The sequence below is a fragment of the Vicia villosa genome, unplaced genomic scaffold (genome assembly GCF_029867415.1).
Source record: "Vicia villosa cultivar HV-30 ecotype Madison, WI unplaced genomic scaffold, Vvil1.0 ctg.000029F_1_1_1, whole genome shotgun sequence".
NCBI lineage: Eukaryota > Viridiplantae > Streptophyta > Magnoliopsida > Fabales > Fabaceae > Vicia > Vicia villosa.
The window spans coordinates 257,952-281,046 of record NW_026704961.1 but is presented as its reverse complement, the minus strand read 5'-3'; the positions used below and the strand labels follow the sequence as shown (position 1 = coordinate 281,046).

The 23,095-nt window shown below is 33.4% G+C and overlaps 1 long non-coding RNA gene across 3 annotated transcripts in view; it reads right to left on the bottom strand.

Annotated features, from left to right (window-relative positions):
* Positions 1 to 972, bottom strand: part of LOC131622320 (uncharacterized) — a 67,601-nt gene extending 66,629 nt beyond the window's left edge. For 2 of the 3 annotated variants that reach the window (XR_009289834.1, XR_009289835.1), the window contains exon 1: positions 486 to 971. This is a non-coding gene — a long non-coding RNA (uncharacterized LOC131622320). Of the gene's footprint in view, positions 1 to 485 lie in introns of all 3 variants that reach the window. The other variant, XR_009289836.1, reaches the window with a different exon arrangement.
* Between the last annotated feature and the right edge of the window lie 22,123 nt (positions 973 to 23,095).

The following is a 23,095-nucleotide window of genomic DNA, read 5'->3' as shown; positions in this document are numbered from 1 at the left end:
CAATAAGACTAGTTTTTTCAAAGGGATCGTATCTAAAAGGACAGCAGGTGTTTGTCTCTGACATGTTAGTGGTAAGATCAGCCGCCAATATTGCCTCCGAACATCGGCCAAATATCGGGCCAATGTCAAATAGACACTAGCTGAACTCCGATTCCTTTTTAGCTAAACTGCCAAAGGTATAAGGAATAGCTAGCATAGGCTTTGTCCGATGTTCATGTCAGTGTTGGTTTGGCCCACGCTAGTCATTGTTTATTTGGCCCACATTAAAAAATTGTTGGCCTTTATATAAACTTGCCCTTGACCCGCATTAAATAATTCTCAAAAAAGGAAGGAAAAAGACGGTTCATTGACAACATTTTCATTGCTGGCCTTTTTTAGCAAAGACAAGGCAAGCAGAAATTTGTCTTACCAATGATAACTTAAAGGCCTTAGCGAAACACAGAAACTACATAAATACAAAAAAGGAATATGAAGCGAAAAATTACCAGCAATGATGGAGAGAAGACTGGTGAGCATCATTGAAGTTTAACCACGAGGGTGGTTGGTTGGTGATTTTGCACAACAGCTAGTTTGGAACGCCGTTTGCGGCGGAACGAGGCATATCAGTATTACCGGTGGCGACGGCGATTTTGGGGGGGGAGAGAGACGATAGTATGATGGAGAGAAGACTGGTGAGCATCATTGAAGTTTAACCACGAGGGTGGTTGGTTGGTGATTTTGCACAACAGCTAGTTTGGAACGCCGTTTGCGGCGGAACGAGGCATATCAGTATTACCGGTCGCGACGGCGATTTTGGCTGTGGAGAAGGCAGCATGGTGGTAGAAGATGATTAGTTGAAAGTATGTGTAATTACAATTTTGTCCTCTCGGATGGCAGGCATACCAAAATCCGCGGAGGCCACCGGAATCCGAGTCAACGGCGAGTTGATTGGGTTTAGACTAGGATGCCACCTGATATTTCGGGTGCGGGTTTAGGTAATCTGAAATTCACACCCAAAATCTGAAATGACACCTGTTTATTTATATATATATTTAATAAATATGTATATATTAATAAATATGTATATATTAATAAATATATATATGTATATATATATATATATATATATATATATATATATATATATATATATATTAAATATTATAGATATTTTTACTCGTAATTAATTACTTATTAATTTTAATCATTAGATTTAACATAATCAACGGTCATGATGATGAGTAAGTTTTGATAACTTACTCTTGGAGTAAGAATATCCCTCCTCATTTATAATATATATATATATATATATATATATATATATATATATATATATATATATATATATATATATATATATATATATATATATATATATATATATATATATATATATATATATATATATATATATATATATATATATATATATATATATTGGAAAGTTGTAGGAAAATTGTAGAAAAGAATGTATTTTATGTATTTTGTTGCGGGTTTGGGTGAAAAAACCTGAACCTAACGGGTGTGGGCGTGGGTGTTATTTTGCTATTCAAACAACATTTGGGTTTAGGTTCGGGTGCGAATTTGGGTAGTGTGAAACTCGCATCCGACCCGTTGTCATCCCTATCTTAGACAAATAAAATAGTCATTTTTTGTTCATAATAATGATATATTTGGATTGGTGATAAAGAATATTAGGTTATTAGCCGTTTCCTACCATAAGTCAATCGCACTTCACGCATCGCCATCAACCGTACTTACACATGCACACTTGTACAGCTTGCTCCCTGAGTTTGGTACAAAGATACCTACTCAATTAATCGTTCTGGTTGTTCGTTTCGAGGCTAGTCTTTGACTAGTACACTTACACTTTTACTCCTTTCATATTCATTCCTTTATGTTTGAACCCTTATGCTTGTTTGTATGGATTTTACCTATATGAACTTGTATGTTTTCCTTTACTTCTATCTCTTCTTTTTAAATAAATCTTTCACCCCCGCATACTTGGTCCATATACCAAGCCACAACTCACTCTTTGTAAGCCGACTGCCTTGTGTATCGCCATCGACGTGTTTTCAAAACTCTTTTCATAAAAAAACCCCGACTTTCGTCGAGTGACTTCTTTTAAAACCCTTTTGTGAACTTGCACTCTTTTCTTTTAAAACTGTTTTCAATTAAACCTTTTTCAAAACTTTTAAGCAGAGCTACAAATGCTCTGACTTCTCCATTGCACATATGAGGTATGTATGCACAAGATGGAACGCCTTACCGAGCACACTTTTGTAAATAACATTTCTTTTCTTCTTTCATTTCTTTCTTCTTTAGCAAACAAAAATAATTTTAACATAACACAGATTTTCAAAAGGTTCCTGTGGAGTACCACAGATGTGAGGGGTGCTAATACCTTCCCCTTGCATAACCAACCCCTGTATCCAAATTTCTATTCGTGGGTTTTATCGATTTTCCCCTTTCCTCTTTTGGAAACAATAAAGTTCGGCGACGACTCTTGCTTGTGTGAGTTAAGTTAATCAATAGCTTAATCTCAAATTTTCCGCCGCTACACTTAACATCAAAATATAATACATAATACAACTATTTGTAGCATTGTGGTGGAAATGATAGAGGGTGGAGGTAGTTTTAAAAATGATAGCTCTTAAATGATGTTGATGAGACTTTTTCAAATTCTTTCCACCAACAAGATGATGAAGAAGCTCTTAAATGGGCTGTAATTTAGAAACTTCCTATGTTTGCACGAATGAGAAATGTTTGCTCACTTCACTTCAAGGGGGAGCGGTTGAGATCGATGTCAAGAAACTTGAGTTGCAAGAAAGAAAAGATTTTTTTTGAAATACTTATTAAGCTTGACGAAGATGACAATGAGAAGTTTTTGCTCAGACTCAAGGATCAAATAGATAGGTTTGAATTCAAACTTTTTTTGTATTCTATTTTATTTTGAAAGATATGCTTTTGAATTAAACTGGTTTATTTCCTTATCATACTTTTCTTCTTCACTAAATGAAATCAAAGTTGGATTGATCTTCCTACTATAGAGGTTCGATTCGATCACTTAAATATTGAAGCAGAAGCTCGTGTTGGAAGCATATCTTTGCCTACCCTCACTAACTTCATGGTTAATATAGTTGAGGTAAATTATCAACGTTTTCTAAATAGTAACTTGCTATGAAATTTTTTATTGATTGAGATTCTAACTATAAACAATTTGTTTTTTTCTTAAACATTTTAAATTTGAAAGTACTATTGAGCTCTCTTCATGTACAACCTAGTAGAAAACAACATCTAAGTATTCTTAAAGATGTTAGTGGATTAATAAAGTCTTCGAGGTATCAATATGAAAATACTATTCTATTCATTGATTTCACTTAGGACCTCTTGAACAAGTATAACATGTTTCAATTTGGTTCTTCTCAGATAAACAGTGCTTTTAGAAAAAGATTGTCAGAATCGAGTTTTTACCTTGACTCGTTTTGCTTAGATAAAATTGAAACGTAAAACCGAATCATAAAATCATAGAGTTTATATCATGTTAAAATAGTATTAAATTTATATACACGACACACTCAAAAATACACGCGCGCGCATGCACGCACAGACACTCATTTTAAAATAATATTAAATTTATATACATGACACACACAAAACACACGTAAGCGTGCACACGCACGACTCACATGTGTTGTATATATATATATATATATATATATATATATATATATATATATATATATATATATATATATATATATATATATATATATATATATATATATATATATATATATATATAGACAAAACACATGCAAGCGTGCGCACGCATGCACAACTCTCATGTGTATATGTGTGTGTGTCTATATATATGGATTTGTTATCGTAGACCTACTTGATTTTATGAAGGTCTATTTTAGCAACATGTACCTTAAGGTGCACTTAACTATTTTGTAGTTAATGTTTGCTAAATACCCTAATTTGTTAGAAATTTCAAAAGCATTCCACACCAGTCACAGAAAGGTCTCTACTAGATGTTGCTTCCACGTGACAGAGTCTTGGCCGGGTCAAGTTATCAAAAGTCACAATGAAGTATATATCATCGGCGCGGGGAATATCGGGATGGTCGTAGTTCAAATGTTATTGACTCAAAAGCTCACTGACGAGCTTGTAATTGTGAGCACAAGTTCTGATAAGCTAAAAGGAGAAATGATGGATCTGCATCATGCGGCAGCTGTTAGAACAAGATTTGTTCTGATCAATATTCTTAGTTTTGATGATAACAATGTATATGAATTTTGTATGAGATAATGTGGTACTCTAATACTATGCAATTTCCATTTCAGGAATTATATAAAGAGTATGCACAAAATCAGCGCAAGAAGCACTGACTCAGAAGGTTCAGCATGCAACATCAGAACCTGGTCTGGCAAGACATCAGAAGATGGTCAAGCAGAATCAGAACATGGTCTATGAAAGCATCAAAAGGACTTGAGATCAGAAGCAGAAGCACTGAAGTTCTCATGGTATAACACTCAGAAGCACTTCAAGGTCAGAAGACAAGAAGATGCTCTGCACCAAGCTGTTTGACTCTGATGATATTCAAACGTTGTTTACACAAACATCAGATCAGAAGCAAGTACTAGCTGGCAAAAGGAACGTTGAAAGCTATTAAAGGCAACGTCAGTAGACACAGCGAAAGCAAGGCTCGAGGTAGTTGACAAAAGAGTGAAACATTAAATGCAATGCTGTACGGAATACGCAAAGCATTAAATGCTCCCAACGGTCATCTTCTCAAACGCCTATAAATATGAAGTTCTGATGAAAAGCTAAGTTACGAATTTTGAATACAAGACTTTATGCAAAAACACTGAAACGCTGTTCAAATCAAAAGCTCTCAAACTCATCAACCTCACTACATTGCTGTTGTAATATATTAGTGAGATTAAGCTTAAACTTAAGAGAAAATCACAATTGTGATAATAGCTTTATTAGAAGCATTGTAACTCTTAGAATTTGTTTACATTAAGTTGTAAGAACTAGAGTGATCAGGTTGTTGATCAGTATACTCTAGAAAGTCTTAGAGGGTATCTAAGCAGTTTGTTCCTAGAGTGATCAGGTTGTGATCAGTATACTCTAGAAGACTTAGAAGTTGTCTAAGTGGAAAACCATTGTAATCTCGTGTGATTAGTGGATTAAATCCTCAGGTGAGGTAAATCACTCCAAGGGGGTGGACTGGAGTAGTTTAGTTAACAACGAACCAGGATAAAAATCATTGTGCAAATTGTTTTTATCTTACAAGTTTTAAAGCTACACTTATTCAAACCCCCCTTTCTAAGTGTTTTTCTATCCTTCAATTGGTATCAGAGTGCCGGTTCTAAGGTGCAAGCACTTAACCGTGTTTAGAAAAGATTCAGGAAGAGAAAAACACTTCAGTACAAGATGGCTGGTGAAGATCCATCAAATACATCTACATCTGACTCTGCTGAGCAATACAATGGAAATGATAACAATGGTTATACTAGACCACCAGTATTTGATGGTGAAAACTTTGAATACTGGAAAGATAAACTTGAAAGTTACTTCCTTGGTCTAGATGGTGACTTATGGGATCTGCTGATGGATGGTTACAAACATCCAGTGAAAGCCACTGGCGTAAGGCTTACAAGACAAGAAATGAATGATGATCAAAAGAAGCTATTCAAAAATCATCATAAATGTAGGACTGTTTTGCTGAATGCTATCTCTCATGCTGAGTATGAGAAGATATTTAACAGGGAAAGTGCCTATGATATATATGAGTCATTGAAAATGACCCATGAAGGAAATGCTCAAGTCAAGGAGACAAAAGCTCTTGCTCTAATCCAGAAATATGAAGCCTTCAAGATGGAGGACGATGAAAATATTGAGAAGATGTTTTCAAGATTTCAAACGCTAACTGCTGGATTAAGAGTTCTGGACAAAGGCTACACCAAGGCTGATCATGTAAAGAAGATCTTCAGAAGCTTGCCCAGAAGATGGGGTCCAATGGTGACTGCATTCAAGATAGCAAAGAATCTGAATGAAGTCTCTTTGGAAGAACTAATCAGTGCCTTGAGAAGCCATGAAATTGAGCTGGATGCAAATGAGCCTCAGAATAAAGGTAAGTCTATTGCATTAAAATCTAATTATAAAAAATGCACTAACGGTTTTCAGGCTGAAGAAGTAGATTCTGAAGAATCAGAATCAGAAGAAGAAGATGAACTGTCCATGATCTCCAGAAGGGTAAACCATCTCTGGAAGAGCAAGCAAAGGAAGTTCAAGAGCTTCAGAAGTTCAAAGAAGCCTGAAAGAGGAGAATCTTCTGGAGGCAGGAGATCTGACAAGAAGAAGGTCATCTGCTATGAGTGCAATGAGCCTGGACACTTCAAGAATGAATGTCCAAAACTTCAGAAGGAGAATCCCAAGAAGAAGTTTCATAAGAAGAAAGGTCTTATGGCAACATGGGATGATTCAGAATCAGAATCAGAATCAGACTCTGAAGATGAGCAGGCAAACCTTGCACTGATGGCCACAGTGGATAATGGATCAGAATCTACATCAGAATCAGATTCTGAAGAGGTATTTTCTGAACTTTCTAGAGAAGAGTTAGTTTCCAGTTTAACTGAACTTCTGGAACTCAAGGCTCATCTTAGTATCAAATACAAAAAGCTGAAAAAGCTATTTGAATTTGAAACTAAGAAGCTGGAAGTGGAAAATTCTGAACTGAAGGAAAAAGTTTTAAAATTATCCAAAGATATTGGATCTCCTTTTGAATCAGAAAAATCCATTCCTAGTCTCAATCATATTCTGAAAGAATATGACTCGAGCTTCAGAAAGTTCCTATCTAGAAGTATTGGCAGAAGTCATCTTGCTTCTATGATATATGGTGTTTCTGGAAACAAAAGGATTGGCGTTGGCTATGAGGGTGATACCTCACAAAAATTTGAACCTGTTGATGATTTGAAAATCACATACAAGCCATTGTATGATCAGTTCAAATATGGCCACTCACATGATATTAGGCTCACTTCACATGCCAAAAGTTTTAACACTTCACACACCAAGAAGCATGTGACACAACCTAAAAAATATCATGCTGCCAAACCTAAAGAATATCATGTTGTTCCTCCTGTTACTTATCATGCTAAACCCAAGTTCAATCAGAACTTGAGGAAAACTAACAAGAAAGGACCCAAGAAACTGTGGGTACCTAAGGAGAAGATAATTTCTGTTGCAGATATCCTTAGCAGCAAAGAAGACAAAGCACAAAATGTCATAGTACCTAGACTCTGGGTGCTCGCGACACATGACGGGAAGAAGGTCTATGTTTCAAGACCTGGAGCTTAAATCTGCTGGAGAAGTTAAGTTTGGAGGGAACCAGAAGGGCAAGATCATTGTCTCTGGAACCATATGCATTGGTAACTCTCCCTCTATAACTAATATTCTTTTAGTAGATGGATTAGCTCATAACTTATTGTCCATAAGTCAATTAAGTGACAATGGTTATGATATTATCTTCAATCAAAAGTCTTGTAAAGCTATCAGTCAGAAGGATGGCTCAATCCTATTTACAGGCAAGAGAAAGAACAACATTTATAAGATTGATATTTTTGATCTTAAGAATCAAAAGGTTACTTGCCTTATGTCTGTTAGTGAAGAGAAATGGGTCTGGCACAGAAGATTAGGACATGCTAGTTTGAGAAAGATTTCTCAGATTAACAAACTAAATCTGGTCAGAGGACTCCCAAATCTGAAATTCAAATCAGATGCTCTTTGTGAAGCATGTCAGAAGGGCAAGTTCTCCAAACCTGCATTCAAATCTAAGAATGTTGTCTCTTCCTCAAGGCCGTTAGAACTTCTGCACATTGATCTGTTTGGACCAGTCAAAACAGCATCTGTTAGAGGGAAGAAATATGGATTAGTCATCGTAGATGATTATAGCCGCTGGACATGGGTAAAGTTCTTAAAACACAAGGATGAGTCTCATTCAGTGTTCTTTGAATTTTGAACTCAGATTCAATCTGAGAAGGAGTGCAAAATCATAAAGGTCAGAAGTGATCATGGTGGTGAATTTGAGAACAGATTCTTTGAGGAGTTCTTCAAAGAAAATGGTATTGCCCATGATTTCTCTTGCCCCAGAACTCCACAGCAAAATGGAGTTGTAGAGCGAAAGAATAGGACTCTACAAGAAATGGCCAGAACCATGATCAATGAGACAAATATAGCTAAGCACTTCTGGGCAGAAGCAATAAACACTGCATGTTATATTCAGAATAGAATCTCTATAAGACCTATTCTAAATAAGACTCCTTATGAATTGTGGAAGAACAGAAAGCCCAATATTTCATATTTTCATCCTTTTGGATGTGTTTGTTTTATTCTGAATACTAAAGATCATCTTGGTAAGTTTGATTCTAAGGCACAAAAATGTTTCCTTCTTGGATATTCTGAACGCTCTAAAGGCTACAGAATATACAATACAGAAACATTGGTTGTAGAAGAATCAATCAATATCAGATTTGATGATAAGCTTGGTCTTGAAAAGCCAAAGCAGTTTGAGAATTTTGCAGATATAGATATTGATATATCAGAAGCTGTAGAACCAAGAAGCAAAGTTTCAGAAGCTGAAAATCTCATAAGCAAAGAATCGGAAAATCAAGTTGCTGCATCTTTAGAGAATCTCAGAATTTCTGAAGAACCAACAGTCAGAAGATCTTCTAGACTCACCTCAGCTCACTCAAAAGATGTGATCCTTGGAAAGAAAGATGATCCTATCATAACCAGAGCATTCCTTAAGAACAATGCAGAATGTCAATTAGGTCTTGTTTCTTTGATCGAGCCAACTTCTGTTGATCAAGCTCTAGAATATCCAGACTGGATAATTGCCATGCAAGAAGAACTAAATCAGTTTACAAGGAATGATGTATGGGATTTGGTACCTAGACCAAAAGGATTCAACATCATTGGTACAAAGTGGGTTTTCAGAAACAAGCTTAGTGAGAATGGAGAAGTGGTAAGAAACAAAGCAAGACTGGTGGCTCAGGGATATAGTTAACAAGAAGGAATTGACTATACAGAAACCTTTGCACCAGTGGCCAGGTTAGAATCTATTCGCTTATTAATTTCTTTTGCCACTCAGCATAACATCACTCTGTATCAGATGGATGTTAAGAGTGCCTTCTTAAATGGTTATATAGATGAGAAAGTCTATGTCCACCAACCTCCTGGTTTTGAAGACTCTAATTCTCCATAACATGTTTTCAAACTTAAGAAATCATTGTATGGATTGAAGCAAGCTCCTAGAGCTTGGTATGAAAGATTAAGTTCTTTCCTTCTAGACAATGGTTTCACTAGAGGACAAGTGGATACGACTCTCTTCTGTAAAACATCTAAGAAGGACATCTTAATTTGTCAAATTTATGTTGATGATATTATTTTTGGAACATCTAATGCTTCACTTGGAAAGGAGTTTGCTAAGTCTATGCAGGCTGAATTTGAAATGAGTATGATGGGTGAACTCAAGTATTTTCTTGGGATTCAAATCAATTAAACTTCTGATGGAACTTATGTTCATCAAACGAAGTATGTGAAAGAACTTCTGAAGAAGTTTAATCTTTCTGAAAGCAAAGAAGCCAAAACTCCTATGCATCCAACGCGTGCTCTAGGTAAGGATGAGGTAAGTAAGAAGGTAGATCAGAAGTTGTACAAAGGTATGATTGGATCTCTTCTATATTTAACTGCTTCTAAACCTGACATTCTATTCAGTGTTTGTTTGTGCGCTAGATTCCAATCAGATCCTAGAGAATCTCACTTAACTGTCGTTAAGAGAATTCTGAGGTATCTGAAAGGCACTAATAATGTTGGTTTAGTGTACAGAAGATCTAAAGAATACAACTTAGTAGGATTTTGTGATGCTGACTATGCTGGAGACAGAATTGAAAGAAAGAGTACTTCTAGAAGTTGTCAATTTCTAGGAAGTCATATGATCTCCTGGTACAGCAAGAAGCAAGCTGCCATTGCCCTCTCAACAACAGAAGCAGAATATGTTGCTGCTGCTGGTTGTAGCACACAAATGCTTTGGATGAAGAGTCAGCTAGAAGATTATCAAATATATGAGAGTAACATTCCTATCTTCTGTGATAATACCTCTGCCATATGTTTATCTAAGAATCCTATCTTACATTCCAAAGCTAAACATATTGAGATTAAACATCATTTTATTAGGGACTATGTTCAGAAGGGTGTTCTCTCTTTAAACTTTGTGGATACAAACCATCAATGGGCTGATATCTTTACAAAACCCCTTGCTGAAGATAGGTTTAAGTTCATTCTGAAGAATATCAGTATGGATTTATGCACAGAATGAGAAGATGAGAAGATCTCATGTATGGTTAAATTCTGAAATGTGTTGGGATTATGTGAATATAAGAAGTTCTGATAATGATCAATTAGAAGTTCTGATTCTGTTATTACTAACGTTTCATTGTCTAAGTTGATTCAGAATCTCTTTTAAAGTGAAACAGCTGTCACCAGTTTTCCAGAAAATGAACACGTGTTTAATATTTCTGGACAAGCATGCGTGCAGTTGAGGAGACGCCGCCCTAGGTAACTGTGCAAATCATTTCATTTTGTCATTTTATCTCTCCTAACGTCATATCTCATTAAATGCAAAATGATGTCATGTTTTTCTGTAATCATTTCACTTAAACCATTTTGCATTTATTTTTTTTTCAATCTCTTATATACTCCCCTTCATCTTCATTTCATCCTTTTCACTCTCTCTCTTCATTCGTCCTTCTCTTTTTCTACATTCATTGCATAAACCCTAGTTGTGTTTGAATCTTAGAATTTCATCATGAATCCGTCAAGTTCCTCAAACCAAGCAGAAGAAATGTCTTCCTCTCAACTGGTTTTCAGCAAGCATAGGTATGCTCCATTGAAGACATGTTCCATTCCTCCATCAGAAATGGAAGTTCTTTGTGAGTCCTCGGTGGATTTTGAGAATCTTAAAGCATATGGTTTCAAACCTGATGCAAAGATTATGGCACAAGGATGGACAAACTATCTTGATAGATTGGTTGGACCAGTTTATCCGGCTCTTGTGAAAGATTTCTGGGCTCATGCAACCGTTACTCCAACTGCTATCATCTCCTTCGTGTTAGGGCATGAAGTTGTGATAACTGAGAAGTTGACCAGGAAGCTGTACAACTTGGATGATGAAGAAGGATGCACTGGTCCTCTTCATGGCAGAGTTAGTTGGCTACAGGTTGAAAAACAAATATTGTTTGCTACTGGTATTGAATCTCATAAAACTGGTACATTGAGGGCGTTCTACCAAGTCTGGGCTGAGATTATTCTGGGTTCTCTCCATCATAGAAGAAGATCGTTCTCCTCCTCTTACATCAGTCCTGATCACAAATATACTCTCTTCAGCATTGGAAGAAGAATTGAAATGAACATCTCCAACATTCTGTTCCAGAATCTGAAGATGGCTATTGAAGAGTCCAGGGATGAAGAACGTGAGAAGTATCCTCATCTTCAAAGAAATACTATTCCTTTCGCCAGAATGATTTCAGACATTCTGATAGAAAGTGATTTGATGGACTCTCTAAAGACTATTGGGACGTCTAAATTCTTTAGAGTCACTCAGGGTCATATCTTCAATGGTTTTGATCTGCTAAGAATGGAACTTATCAAGGAGATAACTTCTGTTCCTTTTGTCTTCCCAGATATTCTGACCAGAAGAATTCTAGTTGAAGGCTTTGCTACCTTGTTCCAAGCAGAACTTCACAAGGCGGTTAAGCATTATTTGGAAGCTTCTATAAGAACTCAATCTTCTGTTGATCCTGCGTGGATCCGTGGAAGAGTGCTTCTTTCTCAAGCTGACCTTCAGAAGAAGGATCAAAAGAAGCAAGAAGCAAGGCTGAAGAGAAAGGCTGCAGAAGAAGCTGCTAAAGAAGCTAAGAGGCAGAAGGTTACTTATGATCCTCTTAAAGTAGATTCTTTTCAAGCAATAAGAACGGGTAATTTCTCCAGGCAAGTATATCAACCACCTCCTTCTGAATCTCAATCTTCTATACAACCTCCTCCTTCTGAACATCACAACACCTTCACCATTCCAAATCCTTCTCAACCATCTCTTTCTACACCTGTTTTGAACCCCACTCCACTAAATGTCTATCCTCCCACACCCACTGATATACCATCCTCATCAACCCTCTCCACAGATATTCCATCCTCTTCAACCACAGCAGTTCCACCCTCTATATCCCATCCCTTTCCTACCAGAAAATCGAACCCATACTGCCTTCTCTACCCTGACTACAAATTCACCTTCAATCCTCCTGAACCTCATATTTACCTGGAGCTGTTCAGAAATGAAGTTATCAGTAGGCTGGATCTCTTGAAGGATGCCTTCTTCAATGATCTTGATGATGTTTCTACTAGAAACCTCTGGAGAAGCTTTCGCCAAGATTTTCAAGTTGGAGCCATGGTTGTTCAGAAGAGACTTGTGGTTGCTGCTCCTGGCTAAGTTGGTTATCTTCTTGAAGTTGATAATGGTGTCTATTATCATCCCATCAGAAATAGGAGAGTTCTTGAGGAGAAGATGTTTGTTGATGAGTTGCTGGACAATCCTTGCAGGGATATTGTGGTCTGGAGACCTAAGTATCCAGTTCTGACTGGAGACTTTAAGTCCTTGTTTGACTTTCTGAGGGAAAATCCTTCTGAGAAAGACCCCAGTTTGGTCATTCCAGAAGTTGTTGACCCGCCAGAAGTTGAAGGAATCTTGCTGCCATTCTTCAAGCTCTTGAGAATGGAGATTCTGATCTTCCTACTGCAGAATATGAAGGAGATGCTTCTATGGAAGAAGCTGATGCTGAAGATCATCCTGCTGGGACTATTCCTGTTGAGGAAAATCAAGGTGATGATCTAACAATGGAAGTTGCAGTTCAGAATGCTGTCCCTCTGAACAGAAGTTGTGAAGCTTCTTCTGGTGAACCCTCTCTTCTGGTGAAGACTCTAGAGGTTATTCAGAAGAACTAAGTTGAGCTAGCTTCTCGCATGGACGCGCAAGATACTACTAATGCTGAGTTCCGCACTTTCATGGAGAGGCAGACTGAGAGCAATGCTGGGATTCATGACATGCTGGCCAAGATTATGTCTAAGCTAGGGTCGTCTTAGTCGTTGTGTCTTAGTTGTTTTTCTTTGTTTCTTGCATCTGTCTTCTATGCATCTTCCTTGTACTTTCTGACAATTCTTCTTTTGCAATCAATGAAAGTTATCTTCTTTTCTCTCATTTTGTTTTGTTTTTCATCTGAATCTTTTGTGTTTTTGATGTTATGACAAAAAGGGGGAGAAAATGTGATAAATGATCTGATTTATATTATCAGTTGCTGGGAGAAAGTCTCCACATTTCTAACAGAACTTGCAAGTTCTATGTCTTTGAGTGTGTTGCAGGAATTGAAGATATTCTTAAAAGCTCAATATGAGAAGCAAAGACATGAGGAAAAGCAATTATGTATGGAATCAAGCTCATGGAATTTGAAGCAAGCTGAGTGCTATAAAGCTTCAAGATCAGAAGCAAGAAGGAAGAATGCTATGATATTCTGATGATAGAATATGCTCTAACCCATTCTTATTCCTTATATGTTCTGATGCATGTTTTAGTTCTAAATATGCTCTGAAACATTATTGTTTTTGCTCTGATACATATTATATGTTCTGATTCATTCATGCTTTGACTTTTGTCGTTTAGTTTGTTCTGTAACATTTCAGGATGTAGAGATGCTCTGGTACATTCAACAATGTTCTGATACAATCTAGCATGAAATGATTCAAGAAGAAATTCAAGCTCTGAAGCTGTCCTATGGAAGCAAGAATCAGAAGCTATGAATATTCTGAAGATCTAAGCATATGTGATCGTCTCAACTGAAATGGAAAATACTCAGGGAAGTCCTTTACTTATAAATTTCTTCCAGTATTTATTTCAGGGGGGATTGTTAATCTCAGGGGAAGACATATTCACACATTATGTTTATATGCTTATGTTATAGCTGTGTAATTGTCTTTAGCCGTCTGATATTCTGATCGCAAATTCATATCATTTATATATGTTCTTGTCATCATCAAAAAGGGGGAGATTGTTAGAACAAGATTTGTTCTGATCAATATTCTTAGTTTTGATGATAACAATGTATATGAATTTTGTATGAGATAATGTGGTACTCTAATACTATGCAATTTCCATTTCAGGAATTATATAAAGAGTATGCACAAAATCAGTGCAAGAAGCACTGACTCAGAAGGTTCAGCATACAACATCAGAACATGGTCTGGCAAGACATCAGAAGATGGTCAAGCCGAATCAGAACATGGTCTATGAAAGCATCAGAAGGACTTGAGATCAGAAGCAGAAGCACGTATGGTATATGGTGAGTCACGATTGGACCACGTTCATAAGAACGTCAAAATTTTCAAATCCATCATACCTGATTTGGTCAGTTGGTCGCCCAACTCTATCTTGCTCATAGTGTCGAACCCCATAGACGTGTTAACTTATGTTGCTTGGAAAATCTCTGGCTTCCCTACCAACCGATTCATAGGTGTAAGCACAAATTTGGATTCTTTCCGATTTCGTTTCCTCATAGCTGAACACCTTGAAATCAACGCTCAAGATGTTCAGGTTTGTTTATATGAGTATTATGTATCATGCTTCGTTTTTCAACATAACCATGCTTATATTACATTAGTATCTATTATAGACTTGAGATAACTAATACCCACCAAATTTACATTAATATCCTTTAAGTATTTATCTCAAACTAGTAGAAGACCCGTGCGTCCGCACGGGTAATTTTAATCTTAAGATAAATAATATATTACAAACGCATAAAAAGTAGTTTAAAAATTTGAATGAATGAGCAATATTAATTTAGGATTCACAAAATATAATATAGATGAAATGAATTTATATATAATAGGTATGTAATATTTAAAAAGAAATATTTATCAAATCACCAACATGATAAATTTAATATGTCTAATAATATTTACAAGTATGACTAATAACTATAAATATTTACAAATATTACTAATAATTATAAATATTTATAATATTGTGTTGTTTAAATAAAAAATGTATTGTGGTGATAGTGTCCCGTGAAAATAGTGAGTTTATGCTAATTATAAATATTTATAATATTTTGTTGATTAAAATAAAAAAAGTATTGTGGTGATAGTGTCCCGTGAAATCTTCTTAGATGAATAATTTTTAATTTTAATTGATATATAATTTATTTAAAATGCCTACTCAGAATATGTCTGATGATTGTATTACTTAACATAAAATACACTCAAATACACTCAAATTGCATCCCCATTGAATAAATTCGTTTCTATCTTAGATTATTTGATAAGATTTTATTTTTATTAATGTATATTTGTTATTGTAAGATCAATAATAACTATAAATATTTAATATCATTAATAAAAATTTTAATATCATTAATAATTATAAATATGAGTAACAAATTCAAAAATTTACAAAAAAATTCTTGAATACTGTCTAATATATTTTTGTATATTGTATTTTTTTAGTGATATTAACTTCTTTCTAAAGTTAATTGAGATTAATATAGAAAAATCATATTAAACAATTTAATAGCATAAACTCAAAAACCCCATACTCCACACACCTCGGAAAAATAAATTAGTTAATAACCATGTTAAAAACAACCAAATAACCATGTATATTTTATTAATCACATATTCACTTATTATATAATCATTTTTAAATTTAGTAAATGATTATGATAAACCAAATAAACAAACGTATACACAATTTTTTGTTCAGTAAATAGAGTTGTATAAGCCCTATATAATCAATTTGCTACCAAAAACATCCTTTCATAATTATCATTATTAAAAATGAAAATTATTTCAAAAATTAAATACTTTTATTATTACTTAATTTAATTTTAATTTTTTTAAATTAATTTTAAAGAACTGATTTCATGATCTTTCTAAATATAACAACCAATATAAAATTTTATCCACTTGTGTGTTTCTTCGACCAATTTTCTGGATCAGCCATTATTTTCAAATTATTATGATATTAATAAAGTTTTAATGACATACAGTTTTATCAATTTCAAAATAAATTTATAACAGCAAGCCACATGTAACAATTACTCACATATTAAAGGATGTTTTTTTTACTGATGAATGTCACATTTTGTTTTCTTTAGTATAAACTATAAAGTGTAATTGTGCTTATCTGTCATCTATTACCGAAAAGAAAATTGTTCAAAAAGTAAACATGAAAATTCATCATTCGATTGGGTTTGAATCTTGATAATACATTTATTCAGCGCTCTCAGTATGCACTCATAATCATTAAAAATAATAACGTTAAAATATTGCCTAATTAAAACAGAAAAACTTACCTCTAACTGAGTGAGTTTCTCAAGGGATAAAATGCAAAGGATTAAAACCAGTCACAATCTTTAACGTTGATAGCGTGAGAAAGTGTAACTGCAGGTCCTTGATAGCGTGTATGGAAAGTAGTTTATTTGACAGGTCCTTGAGATCCAAGTGTGTATGTTAAGTATCAATTTGAAAAAGCCAATTGAATTTCTGTCATATTTAGTGTTGATTTTATGCTTTTCACATAAGGAGAATGATTTTATGTCAATCAACTCCATAAAGGCAATTGAATTCCAAAATGACAATTGATTTTATGGCGATCTTATGAATTTGGTAAAACTATATCAGCGATGTCCAAGTGATTTTATACAACAAAAGTCATCTAACTATATCAGTGGTAAAACTACACTGTGAGTCATGCTTTTCACAATTGGTCTTGAAAACTTCTGAGTTTATGAAATAGAAAAAGACACACTACAGACAATTACTTGCTTTATTAATATCCATCACTACAAGAATTTGTGGTCATATACTCATACTTGTGTATTTGATTGATTCTTACTTAAGCAGATGCACTACAGAATAAATATTCTCAAATTTTTCAAAATCAAAATCACTGATAATTGGGACACTATAACAAAATTTCCATTAAATTCTACTGGCTCTAATATTCACATATGGTATATAATACCGAGGAGGGGTGAATGGGGTGCCACGATGAAGATTGATGCCCTTTCTTCATGCAGTCAATTTATGAGACAAACTAAGAGCATTGATATGTTGGAGATGTACTGCAGCCAGATGTCCTTTCCAGGTTTCTCCCGCTCCACATGCGACTTCAAAATTCAGAAGTTTCTTCTGCTTCCTGTAGTAATCTTCCAACATCTTTGACTACAGATGAAATATAGACACAAAAACAAATTACTACAAGTATTAACACATAGTCTCTAATGTATTAGAACCCAAGATAAATAAATGAGCTTGTGGATATGTTCGTCCTGTGATTTCTTGGCTGGGGTCCAGGAACTGGTTGTAAAAATATGTTGTTGGCCTAGAGTAAATTTATGAAGTCCTAGTTCCTTTTTCATTATATCCTCTTGCGGACATTTGAAATTCACCATTAAATCAACATGAGCAATGTGATTGAGAATATCCTGCAAAATAGACAGTCAGGTAACAATCCAAATTTAAAAATGCTGCATACAAGCAGTAGACAAATTGCTTATGATGAAGGGGATGTAGATATTGATCCCATCATTAATCCATTTGAATCATTAGCTACTGCAGGTTCTGAATCAACTTCAAGATACTGTCAGGCCTTAGGACATGGCTCTAAACCTCTGGTAGACTCCTCCTTTCCTCCACTTCCCATAACTACCAGCAATGGCCAACAAAGGTCCAAACATGAGTTTGAAGGTTCATTAAGCAATACTATGGAAGCACGTTTGCGTCGGCATGGCAACAAAATTATATCTGTTATTAACTATGTTCATTCAAAAAACTGATGGCAGGGGCACATATCCATTCAAAATTAATATTATGTCATGAGTATTCTAATCAACACAGTGTAAATCTCCATATCCATAACCAAACGATTAATACAAAAAGGATGAGATTTATTTACCTTGATCATGTCAGATACCATCGTGCATGTGAGATCAAGAAGGCTTTTGATGTTCAAATAGTTTGCAGCCTACAAAGAAATAAATTTCAAACCATTAAGCAAATATCAACAACCTCATCCAACACAACACTGCAGAAGTAATAAAAATATGAAAGTAAAAGGCAACAACAATCATAGAATGTAAGTTGCAACAACAATAGAAAATGGTGAAATAGATTAGTTATCAAAGAAGACCCAGAACAATGATTAGAAAATATATCATAATCAACATTTTGATTTTCTCATCAATAATCCAGTTAGTTTAAAATGCAACATTTCAAACATATAATTATGTACAACTATAGGGAAATCATTCATGTTTTCAATTGACTTATTAGTAGCAAGATGTTTACCTCTATATGCTTATATATTATAGACAAATACACACAAAACTGATACAAATATTCAAATAAATCATTAGTGTAATGCATATAATTGTTAGTGTTATGATTGAAAACAAAATAGTTATTATAATCACTTGAATTGAAAGGAATTGATAATCATGGTCCACAATTGCATCACAGATAAAAGAAAGAAAGCTATGATCATATAACCATATATAATTGGTTTTCAATCAATATTTAAAATTTCTTTCCAAGTATATTCATCATCAAATTACAACATTGAATTGGTTTTAAATAAATTTTGAATTTTTAATCAGATCTAAATTGGTTCTAAAAAATTAATCACATGTTTAAAGATCAGTTATGAAAATTTAAGCTCATTACTTAATTTCTGTTTTTATTTATTAAAGAATAAACTTAGGAATATGTTTCAATAACCCTCACCCATAAAACTCCATGTTGAGGCAAACTTGAATATTCTTATTTATTAGAGACCTCAAATCTACTGTCATGTGCAACTTGCCATAGAACTCACACAGAACTCTTTATTGAGGTAAACATGAATATACCTGTCAATTAGATTTGAGTACTCCAAATATTAAATTGCCAATACAAAGAAACCCATAAACATCAAATCTTCAGGCTGTATGTGTTGAACCTGCAAATGAAAAAGAAGCTATTAACACAATGAAACCCATAAAAATGCTCAAGAAATTTGAACACAGAATCTATGAGCAATGAACCGAACATAAAAATACAACAAAGATATGGAGAATCGATAAAGAGGAATGAACATGTTTTTGCAACCAACCCATCATTCATTTACCTGTGATTTTCAATATGTACATGTCCTGTAGAATCCAATCTCTGAGTTTGCTTTTTTCCTTCAAATCCATTATCATCTTCTCCATCTTAGAAGCGCAATCGATTACTGATAAATGCACAAATCTTGAGCAGCGCAAAAAATGAGAAACTGATACGAGGGGGAAAAGGGCGACGGAGGATTTAGGGTTTGGGAGAAAAAGGGGTCGACGGGATTTAGGGTTTTGGGGTGAGAGAGAATGCAGAGAGAGAGAGAAGGTAGACAAGTGACAAATAGGGAGAAAGAGAGAGAATAAAGGAATTTTGAAAATTTTGAAAAAGAAAAGAGGGGGAAACATTAAAAAGGGGATTTTGAAAATAGGATGTAGTTGCCACTTGGCATAATCCTTGATTTTTATTGGGCAACAAATGTGTATTTAGTCAATTACTTAAAAGGGCATTCCTTAGTGTAAATGAAAAGTGAGTTAAAGGGTAATATAGGGTGTTTGGTGGCATGTCTCATTCTTAGTTAGGTAGTTGATTTCGCCACATTACTGTTCTTTAAGACTTGCTGTATGACAATGTAACTACTATTTCATACAAATTTAATTTAATAATAAAATACTATAAATTATGCTAGATTAAAGTTAGATAAATATTATTCTAGGATAAATTGATTTTTATTTTATATATAAACAGAAATTTTCATGTATTAGAATATTAATCGGCCACCTTTCAATAATAATAAAAAAAATGTTACGTAATGTTATATTTTTGTTACATATTTCATTATTTTGTAAAAAATACAGTGCTAATTTGAATAAATTTTTTTAAAAAAAAAGTGGTAATTATAATTTAATAATTTAATATTCTTTGTTTGTCACTTTATATAATATTCATATTTTATTTATGAGTGAATCAATTTTTTTTTAAAAGTGATAATTATAATTTGTTAATTTAATATTTTTTTATCTGTTATTTTATATAATGTTCATATTTTATTTATGAGCGAATAAATTAAAAAATTAACCAAAAGATAAATTTGTATTTTAACCAGTCACTTTTCAATAATATCCAAATGTAGATTATTATTTTTAAAATACAGCTTTATTCAAGCAATATCTTTTGGAAGTGGCAGCTATTTTTTGTTAATTTAATATTTTTGTTCGTCGATTGTCACATATATTGTTCATAATTAATTTACAAGTGAATAAAAAAAAATTATTAGAATATAAAATTCTTACACAAGCAAGATATATAGTTGAGTATCATTAAAAAAATAGTTAAAAAGATATTTTCTAATATTGTTAAAAAAAAATTAAAGGCTTAAATAATCGGTAAATTAGTGTATTTTTGTTTTTAATCTTTAATATTTTTTTTTTTGAAAATTGTTTTTAGTTCTTAATATATTTTTTCTTGAAAATAGTTCCTGAATGAGAAAATCAATTGGATTTTAGTTTTTGAAGTCAAAATTCGGAGATAAATTCGAAATAAAATCTGTAGAAAAATAAATATTTGTCATTAATCTACCATCTAACATTTTAGTATTTTTAAAAATATTTTAAATAAATTTTAGAGTAGTTATAATACATATAACAATGTTTGCTACTAAGATTTCATTAAAATTAGTTTTTTTTTTTAATATTACCAAAAGAAAACATAGGATAAATAGTTTTCATTGAGCAATATTTTTTAAAACATCTCTCTCTTCACACAGCAACTTTCACTTGACTCATCAAATTAAAACATAAAATAAATAAATATAAAATAAATGTTTATTATTGTTAATTTAATTAAATGTAAAACATATATTTATTACTAATACATAAATAAAAGAGAAAAAAGGAAATGCACTGACAGTGTAAAGTATTTTACACTGTCAACCAATGAGAGACATGCATTAGAATAAATCCCATTTTTAATTTTAAAAAACTGAAATTACATGGCAAATTAAAGCATTTTGATTGGTTGTATGTGTAAAACTGTTTTACACTGACAGTGCACTATCTTTAAACTCTAAATAAAATACAAAAAATATAAATATTTATCAATGATACATAAAATAACACATGATAAATACTTTTCTTTGATAATTAAAAAAAATGTGACACATATTTGTTATTGGTATATAAAAAACAGATAAATATTTTGCATTGATGAAATTTAGGGGCAATTTTGAAGGAGCATTCTTTATTTTATTTTGGGACACAACTCATTTGATTATTAAAATTAAGGGTGGTGATAAAATGGGACGTGGTCCGTCGGACTGGTCTGCCCATCCGCAAAAAATGGCGAGTTGGATAAAAAATTTAGGTCTGTCGCCCGCCTAAGTTCGCACTGCCAAAATTCGCTATCCGCTATAACCTCCGTCATAGCCCGACGTCCGCTAAAGTCTGTCGCTCCGTCAAAATTCGCTTTTTAGTTAATCATAGTAATTTTAATTCTTGATGGTTTTATATTATATATTTATTTGTGAATATATGCAATATTTTTTAAGTTAAATTTGCTAAAAAAGATATTTTATAAAATATTGTTCTAAAAACTATGTGAAAAATCTAATTAAAATATAAAAAGTCTATTAATCTATTAAAAAATGAAAAAAATAAACAAATATAAAAATAGACAGACAAGTCCGCCGCCCACCAACCACCATCTTAGCGGGACAGACTAAATTTTTATGCCCATTTCAACTTAGCGGACTTGCCCGCCCCGTTCCGTCTACTTTGCCTCCCCTAATTGAAATATTTAGAAAATACCAAAATACATATATTTAATTAATTAAATTAATTAATAGCAAATAATTGAAACAGCTTTTTAAGTGAAAAAATTGAAACATATTTTTTTCTAAAATATACCTACGTTTCACGTGTGATTTTGATTAAAATAAAATAAAATATTATAATTACTTTTATTTTTATTTAGAAAATATCAATCAATGGAAAAAGATGAAGTTGAATTTCCCGATACGCATGGATGAAGTAATCGATCAATCGAAAAAGCTCTGTTTTGATGATTTCGAATCGGCGAAAGAGGGTGAATCCAAAATTACCATCACCGACAAGTTGTAAGAGATAATGAATAAGTTTTTTAAAGGGGATGACACCGTGAAATTGCACATAAAAGAACAATTGGAAAAAAATACGTTTCCGGAGACCACCGATTTGAAACCTCCACCTCAACCGGTTAAAATCAAAGATGCGCCTTAAAGTGCTCTGATACAGACCTTGCTCTGATTACTCTGATACAAGAAGTTTCAAGATCAGAAAGAAGCTATTCCTATACAAGAAAGTTTATACTTTGATTCAAGAAGCTATGAAGTTATGATATAAGCAAGCCTTCTTGATGTTAAGATAAGCCAAAGTGATCTCAAAGAGAAATTCAAAGCTCTGAAGCTGTCCATTGGAAGCTCTAAAGTAAAGCTCTGAATACTCTAAAGTTCAAAGTTCAACGTGAAAGTCTCAACTGAAATGGAAAAATACTCAAGGAAGTCTTTTGTTTATAAAATCTTCTAGTATTAATTTTAGGGGGAGATTATTATTCCCAGAGGAAGACATATTCACACACTCTGATTAATATGCTTAATGCTATATCTGTGTATTGTCTTTTTCATATGATATTCTGGATATAAATTTATATCAATTCTGTATGTCTTTGTCATCATCAAAAAGGGGGAGACTGTTAGAACAAGAAATGTTCTGATCAATATTCTTAAGTTTTGATGATAACATTATATATGAATTTTGTATAAGAAAATATGGTACTCTAATTATTCACGTTTTCCATTTCAGGAAAAGTATAAAAGAGTATGCACAAATCAGCGTTCAGAAGCACTGACCCAGAAGTTCTGGATGGCTTCATC